Raw genomic sequence first — 5813 nt, 5'->3', positions numbered from 1 at the left:
CCTCTGCTTGAGTCATTATTTTAAGTAGCATTTAGGGCCTTTACTAAAAGAAGTAAAATGAAAAGGTACACAAAGGTGTCCCATGTCTGCCTGTGCTGATTCATGAAACTATCACACCGAGGCCCTGTGGGAGCATCCTCCTAACAGACGGAAGTTCAACGGGGCGGCTGGATGGAAGCAGTCCTGAGAAGCAGGTGGGCTGGCGTGAGTAAGCGCTCACTTCGTCTTTACAGAGCCAGAAAGGAAAGCCTCCACGCCAGCTCTTCTTGGCCGTTGGACTCTGATTTTCCAAACAGCCTGTTTTTGGGGTCTCCTCTCCCCCAATACTCTCCACCCCCGCTTCTGAGGCACAGTGTGGTCTCTTGCAGACTAGAGCTAAGAGGCAGAAATGCTGTCCCTACAAGAGGGGGGCCCGCGAGGGTGGCAGGGCTGTCACCCCAGCACCCATGTCTATTCTGGCAAAAGTCATCAGAGAATTCCAAATTAGGTCCCAGCGAGGATCGTGGCTTGGACTGGATGAGAAACTGGCTATCAGATTTTTCGAACCCCTACCTTGGTGGTTTTAACATGCAGCTAGGATTGCAATCAAGAGGCCTAGTAGATAAGATTCATGTGTTCTCTTTTACTTTCTAAGGAGAGCAGGAGCCTGGGGTCCAGGCCCAGGTCCTGGCCTGCTGCTGTGGATGGAAACTGACACATGGCAATAAACACAGTGTTCCCTTTGGCCTGTGTAAACAACTGGCTTTTTTCCTTTTATGAGTTGTGCATAGTTCAGTGATCCCTACTAAAAATATTTTTATAATCTTTGCCCACAAAAGTGCTGAGAAAACCATTAGTAGCCACCCATAGATTGAGGTTTTAATCTCCTACTTAAACAAAAATGGAGAACTGTTGCAGTTGTAGGCAAACATTTAATACACACATCTGAAAGCATGAGACACAGTCCACAGACAGCATGCACTGGAGCTGGTGGGGCACATGGGCGGTGACAGGTGCTTCCTGGTTAGGTATTAATGTCAATAATACTTTCATAAAGTGCTGATAAATAACTTAAGTGTTACAAAAACAGATGGTCCATGGTGAGTCCAGGTTGCAGGCACTTGCAGGCAGGACTGGGTCAGACGCTCCAGGGCTTCACGTGCTCTAGCTGGCCTGAGTCTGACACGTCATAGCTGGCCTTGTACTTGGCCAAGATCTTCATGAGGGGTCGCAGCTTGAGCCACCGCTGTTCTTTGGGAATCCTGTGCCTGTGGAAGTAAGGGGGGACAGCAGTGAGGCTGAGAGATGCCACGGCCAGCAGAGTGAGTGGTCTTGCCAGAAACACGGGGTTTGTAGGGTCGGCTGAATCAACTAGATGATAAAGCCAATTTCAGGGTCAAATGAAACCATTGTTTTTATATTTCTAAAAATTCTTCCCAAACACCTAGTGGTGGTTTCTTATTGTTGTTCTTTTGAGACAGAGTCTCACTCTGTCCCCAGGCTGGAGAGCACTGGTGCAATCTCAGCTCACTGCAACCTCTGCCTCCCGGGTTCAAGCGATTTCTCCTCCCTCAGCCTCCTGAGTAGCTGGGACTACAGGTGTATACCACCAGGCCTGGCTAATTTTTGTATTTTTAGTAGAGACGGGGTTTCACCATGTGGGCCAGGCTGGTCTTGATTCTCTTGACCTTGTGATCCACCCACCTAGGCCTCCCAAAGTGCTGGGATTATAGGTGTGAGCCACCGTGTCTGGCCAAGACCTAGTATTTTTTAACTGAGCTTCAGAAAAGCTAGTTCTTCAAACCCCCTGAATGAGTTGCCAAAAGCAACAGCAACGGCCATTCCCCTATCCTGTACTCACATTGGCTGGGTTTGCTAAGGCAATAAAACTCCGATGTCCTCAAAATCCGTTTGCTTCTTCAGCTCTGCCACAGGTTGAAAAATAACATTTCTTTTGCTTATTCCCAGCACACAAATGGAATCATCAGTGGTCAATTTTTTTCCTATAAAAGATTAAAAAACAGATTAACAACACCCTGTCACATGGCAGGTGGGAGAGCAGAAACATGGGCGAGATGAAAAGTGAGATTCCTGGCAACCGTGCTGAACCTGGCCTGGAAGCCTCGGGGAGGCCAAGAACAGCCAAGAACAGCCAACAACCGCGCAGTGTGGCCAGCGTCCCGGCCTGGACTTGTGCAGCTCTGCTCTTGTAGGATCGCCCTGATGGTTTCCTGGAAAGCAGCTTTTGTTTTTCCTGTCAGTGGAGAGAATTTTTCACTAAATAGTGGAATAGGGAAATTACCTTAAGAAATTGATGCTCACGAATACACACACTGAGGTGTAAGAAACATCCATAGCTAAACTAGCAAAAGAAAATTGATGTAGAGAGAATCAGTCAGTTCTTCAAAAAGACAAACCAATTGAAACTATTCACATCACTGCTTTTTGTAGACTGTCATTCTTCTAAGTCGGACATTGGCAGTGATAATGGTTTGCCCTAATAAAAGCACACATCTGGTATGACTGAAGAAAGCTGGGGGGGTGGGTGAGAAAGATGCTGGCACAAATAGCCACTCAGGAGTGAGTGGGGACCAGCCACGTTGGAACCATTAACAAGAGTATTATATAAAATGTCATGTTTTTTTAAACTTTTCAGTTTATCTAAAGATTTTTTAGAATATGTAACTTACAAAACTGATTTAAGGAAAAACATGCATAGTTCTACAAACATGAACAATTCATTCAGCAGCCAAATCTTCCTCAAAACTGGAAGTTCTGATGGATGGAGTCACAAGGAGGTTCTCCTAACAAACATCCAAAAAATAGAAGGTCCCACTTAAACTGTGAGGGAAACTGTGGGCTGACGCTCAGGATCTCCAGAGCAAAAAGCCTGCACAAAAGAACTTCAGGTTGAATCTAGCAGTGATAAAAGAGAACATGTCACCCCGCCCAAGCTGACCTTATCCCAGAAATCCAAGGTTGGTTAAATAGCAATGCTCAGAGACCAGCACGAGTTAGAACATCACACGCAGCTCAGTACTGAACTGAAGAAGGAACCAGCACCCTACTTCTCCCCGATAGGACAGCATTTTCACCAAGGCAGACTGCCTCCCTCCCCGGACCCCTTGTCTCTGCACTGGGCCTCCTTGAGTTTTGCAGTAATCCACTCCACAGCTCTGGCAGAGATTTTGATTCCAAAGTTTCTATCAAATGGAAAGGGTGCCCTACCCTGTTGGTGGTTAGAGTCATATGAAATATCAGTTATACAGCAACACTTTGCTGTTCAATAGAAATGATGATTTCTATTTCACAGAATTCACGTTTTCATTTCCAGGTCTTTACGGAGAGCTGGAACAGAACAAAACAAAATCTGTGTTTCCTGTAGCCTGAACTCAGCCTGTTAAGCAAAAGTGTCAAGTGTTCCCCCTGCCCAGTAAGAGGAGGATTTTAATCAATGGAACGAGTCCACTAACAGTCTCCAAAATTTTAAAATCTTCAATCAGGATTTCATAAACTCATCTGGGGTGGGGATGGGTCGCAGCTTAAGAATCTGATAACCGTTGTGGATTCTTTAACAAAATCACACATACGCCTACTATTTCATCATCATTTCAGGGGATTCATCAGCTCTCTGGAATAAATTCACGGGCTCTGGTTTAAAAGTATAAAGAATAGGAGGTGGTGAGGAAGGAGTGTGTGTGAGTTAGGAATGCTGGACCGCTGTGTCCCAGGCTCAGCTCACAACAGGCGTGTGCCTGCAAGCAGCTCATTCCAGGTCATTCTGGTTTGGGGGTGAGTGCCAAGTATATTACATGTCTGATAATCCATTTTAAATCTTAGAAAGCTCCCGTTTTTAACTTGATGAAGTGTTTAATTTGAATAAGCATTTCCAAGTAATGGGGTTGTCACTGTTTTCGTGAAAGCTGACAGTTCCCTAAAAATCCCCATTACTCAAACCTCACCAACGAAAGAATCCTAAAGCTGGTGATGTCTGACATGACTTAAAAGTTTAGATGTTTTGGCCGGGTGCGGTGGCTCAAGCCTGTAATCCCAGCTTTGGGAGGCCGAGACGGGCAGATCACAAGGTCAGGAGATCGAGACCATCCTAGCGAACACAGTGAAACCCCGTCTCTACTAAAAATACAAAAAACTAGCCGGCGAGGTGGCGGGCGCCTGTAGTCCCAGCTACTTGGAGGCTGAGGCAGGAGAATGGCGGGAACCCAGGAGGCGGAGCTTGCAGTGAGCTGAGATCCGGCCACTGCACTCCAGCCTGGGCAAAGAGCAAGACTCCGCCTCAAAAAAAAAAAAAGTTTATATGTTTTGGCCGGCACAGTGGAGATCACGCCTGTAATCCCACCACTTTGGGAGGCTAAGGTGGGCAAATCACCTGAGGTCAGGAGTTTGAGACCAGCCCGGCCAATGCAGTGAAACTCCATCTCTATTGAAAATACAAAAATTAGTTGGGCATGGTGTGGGCGCCTGTACTCCCATTTACTCAGAAGGTGAGGCAGGAGAATCTCTTGAACCTGGAAGAGGTGGAGGTTGCAGTGAACCAAGATTGTGCCACTGCACTCCAGCCTGGGCAACAGAGCAAGACTCTGTCTCAAACAAAAAAAAAAGTCTCCCAGCTAACTGGGTGTATACGTATACTCCAGATTGTTTTGTTGTATAGTGACAACATATGCGACACAAAATGCGACACAACAAACCAACACAGGATGTTGATTTCACCTAAGCCCAGATAACAGGGAGTGATGAAATCTCGTACTGTCTTGCTCTGTCCCATCCAGAACGCGAATCATCCCTGTGCCCTAAAGTCTCCATGCTGTGGAGACTGCCCCTGAGTCACTCAGTAGCCACCTTGGTTATCAGATGGTTATCCGTACCCTCCTCATGTATACAGGGGGCGGGTACTATCCCCAGTTTCAGACACCCACTGGAGTCTTTGGACACATTCCCTGAGGCTAAGAGGGATGACTGTATTTCCTTTTTCCTTCATAAACATCAGATGCTAATTAGAGAAATTATTGTGAGATATCTAAAAGAGTAAGACTATAAAGGAAAAATTTTAGTTGTCTAAATGCGGGCAAGTCTTTAGAACATGCACCACGACTCTCTTCTGCATCTGCTCAGTGTGTAGTGACTCCCGCCAAAGAAATTACCACTTATCCAGCCCAAAGTCACAGACCAGAATCTAAGAACCACGGTGTGACGGTGACCGTAAGAACAGCCCTGGTCTCTCACTCACCTGAGCACAAGGCCCCTCTGGATGGTGGTCTTCATTTTCTCCGTCAGGTGCTCCACACTGGACTGGAAAAGAGCATTTTGTTAATCAGACAATAAACTTCCGCTAAGCACCTACTGTATGCCAGGCCCTGCAGGGCGGGAAGTGCCAACCACGCGTGGTGGTCAGCACGGCCAAGGAGGCTGCAAGCTCTCACGGCTCGGGTCTCGGGGAGCCTCCCCTAGGCGGGGAAAGCACGTCTGCAGCGATGAATGTTGAGCACAGGGCACGGTGTGCAGCCCTCACGGTCGCCACTCGAAACGCCTTCTGGAATCAACACGGTCCCTCTGAAGACGATAATTCCGTGACAGGCCTAGTGCTCATTCATGGCTCTATTGCTCCTTATTTATTATCATGACGATGTTCTCTCAGTGCTCTCAGAGGAAAAGAGCGACCTGTGGCCTTGCTATGGAATCTCCTGTGACAACGTGATGAACAGTGTCTGACCAAAGAATTTTGTAAAGTCTCATTCACACAGATTTCTTAAGGAACAGATTGTCTTAGAAAAGAGTAACATCCTGTATCAGATCATCTTGGGAGGATTACAAGA

General features: G+C 46.8%; 1 long non-coding RNA gene across 2 annotated transcripts; it reads right to left on the bottom strand.

The window, feature by feature from the left end:
* Positions 1 to 891: 891 nt before the first annotated feature.
* LOC117092352 lies at positions 892 to 5807 on the bottom strand. 2 transcript variants are annotated; one of them, XR_004440756.1, is made up of 4 exons: positions 5228 to 5807; positions 2670 to 2869; positions 1841 to 1982; positions 892 to 1247 (listed from the first exon to the last, which is right to left on the bottom strand). It is a non-coding gene; the product is annotated as an uncharacterized LOC117092352 (long non-coding RNA). The 2 variants fall into 2 exon arrangements; XR_004440757.1 differs by lacking the exon at positions 2670 to 2869.
* Between the last annotated feature and the right edge of the window lie 6 nt (positions 5808 to 5813).

The sequence above is a fragment of the Trachypithecus francoisi genome, unplaced genomic scaffold, assembly GCF_009764315.1.
Source record: "Trachypithecus francoisi isolate TF-2019V2 unplaced genomic scaffold, Tfra_2.0 Contig01440, whole genome shotgun sequence".
In the NCBI taxonomy this organism is placed as follows: domain Eukaryota; kingdom Metazoa; phylum Chordata; class Mammalia; order Primates; family Cercopithecidae; genus Trachypithecus; species Trachypithecus francoisi.
This window is presented reverse-complemented; position numbering and strand designations above follow the sequence as displayed.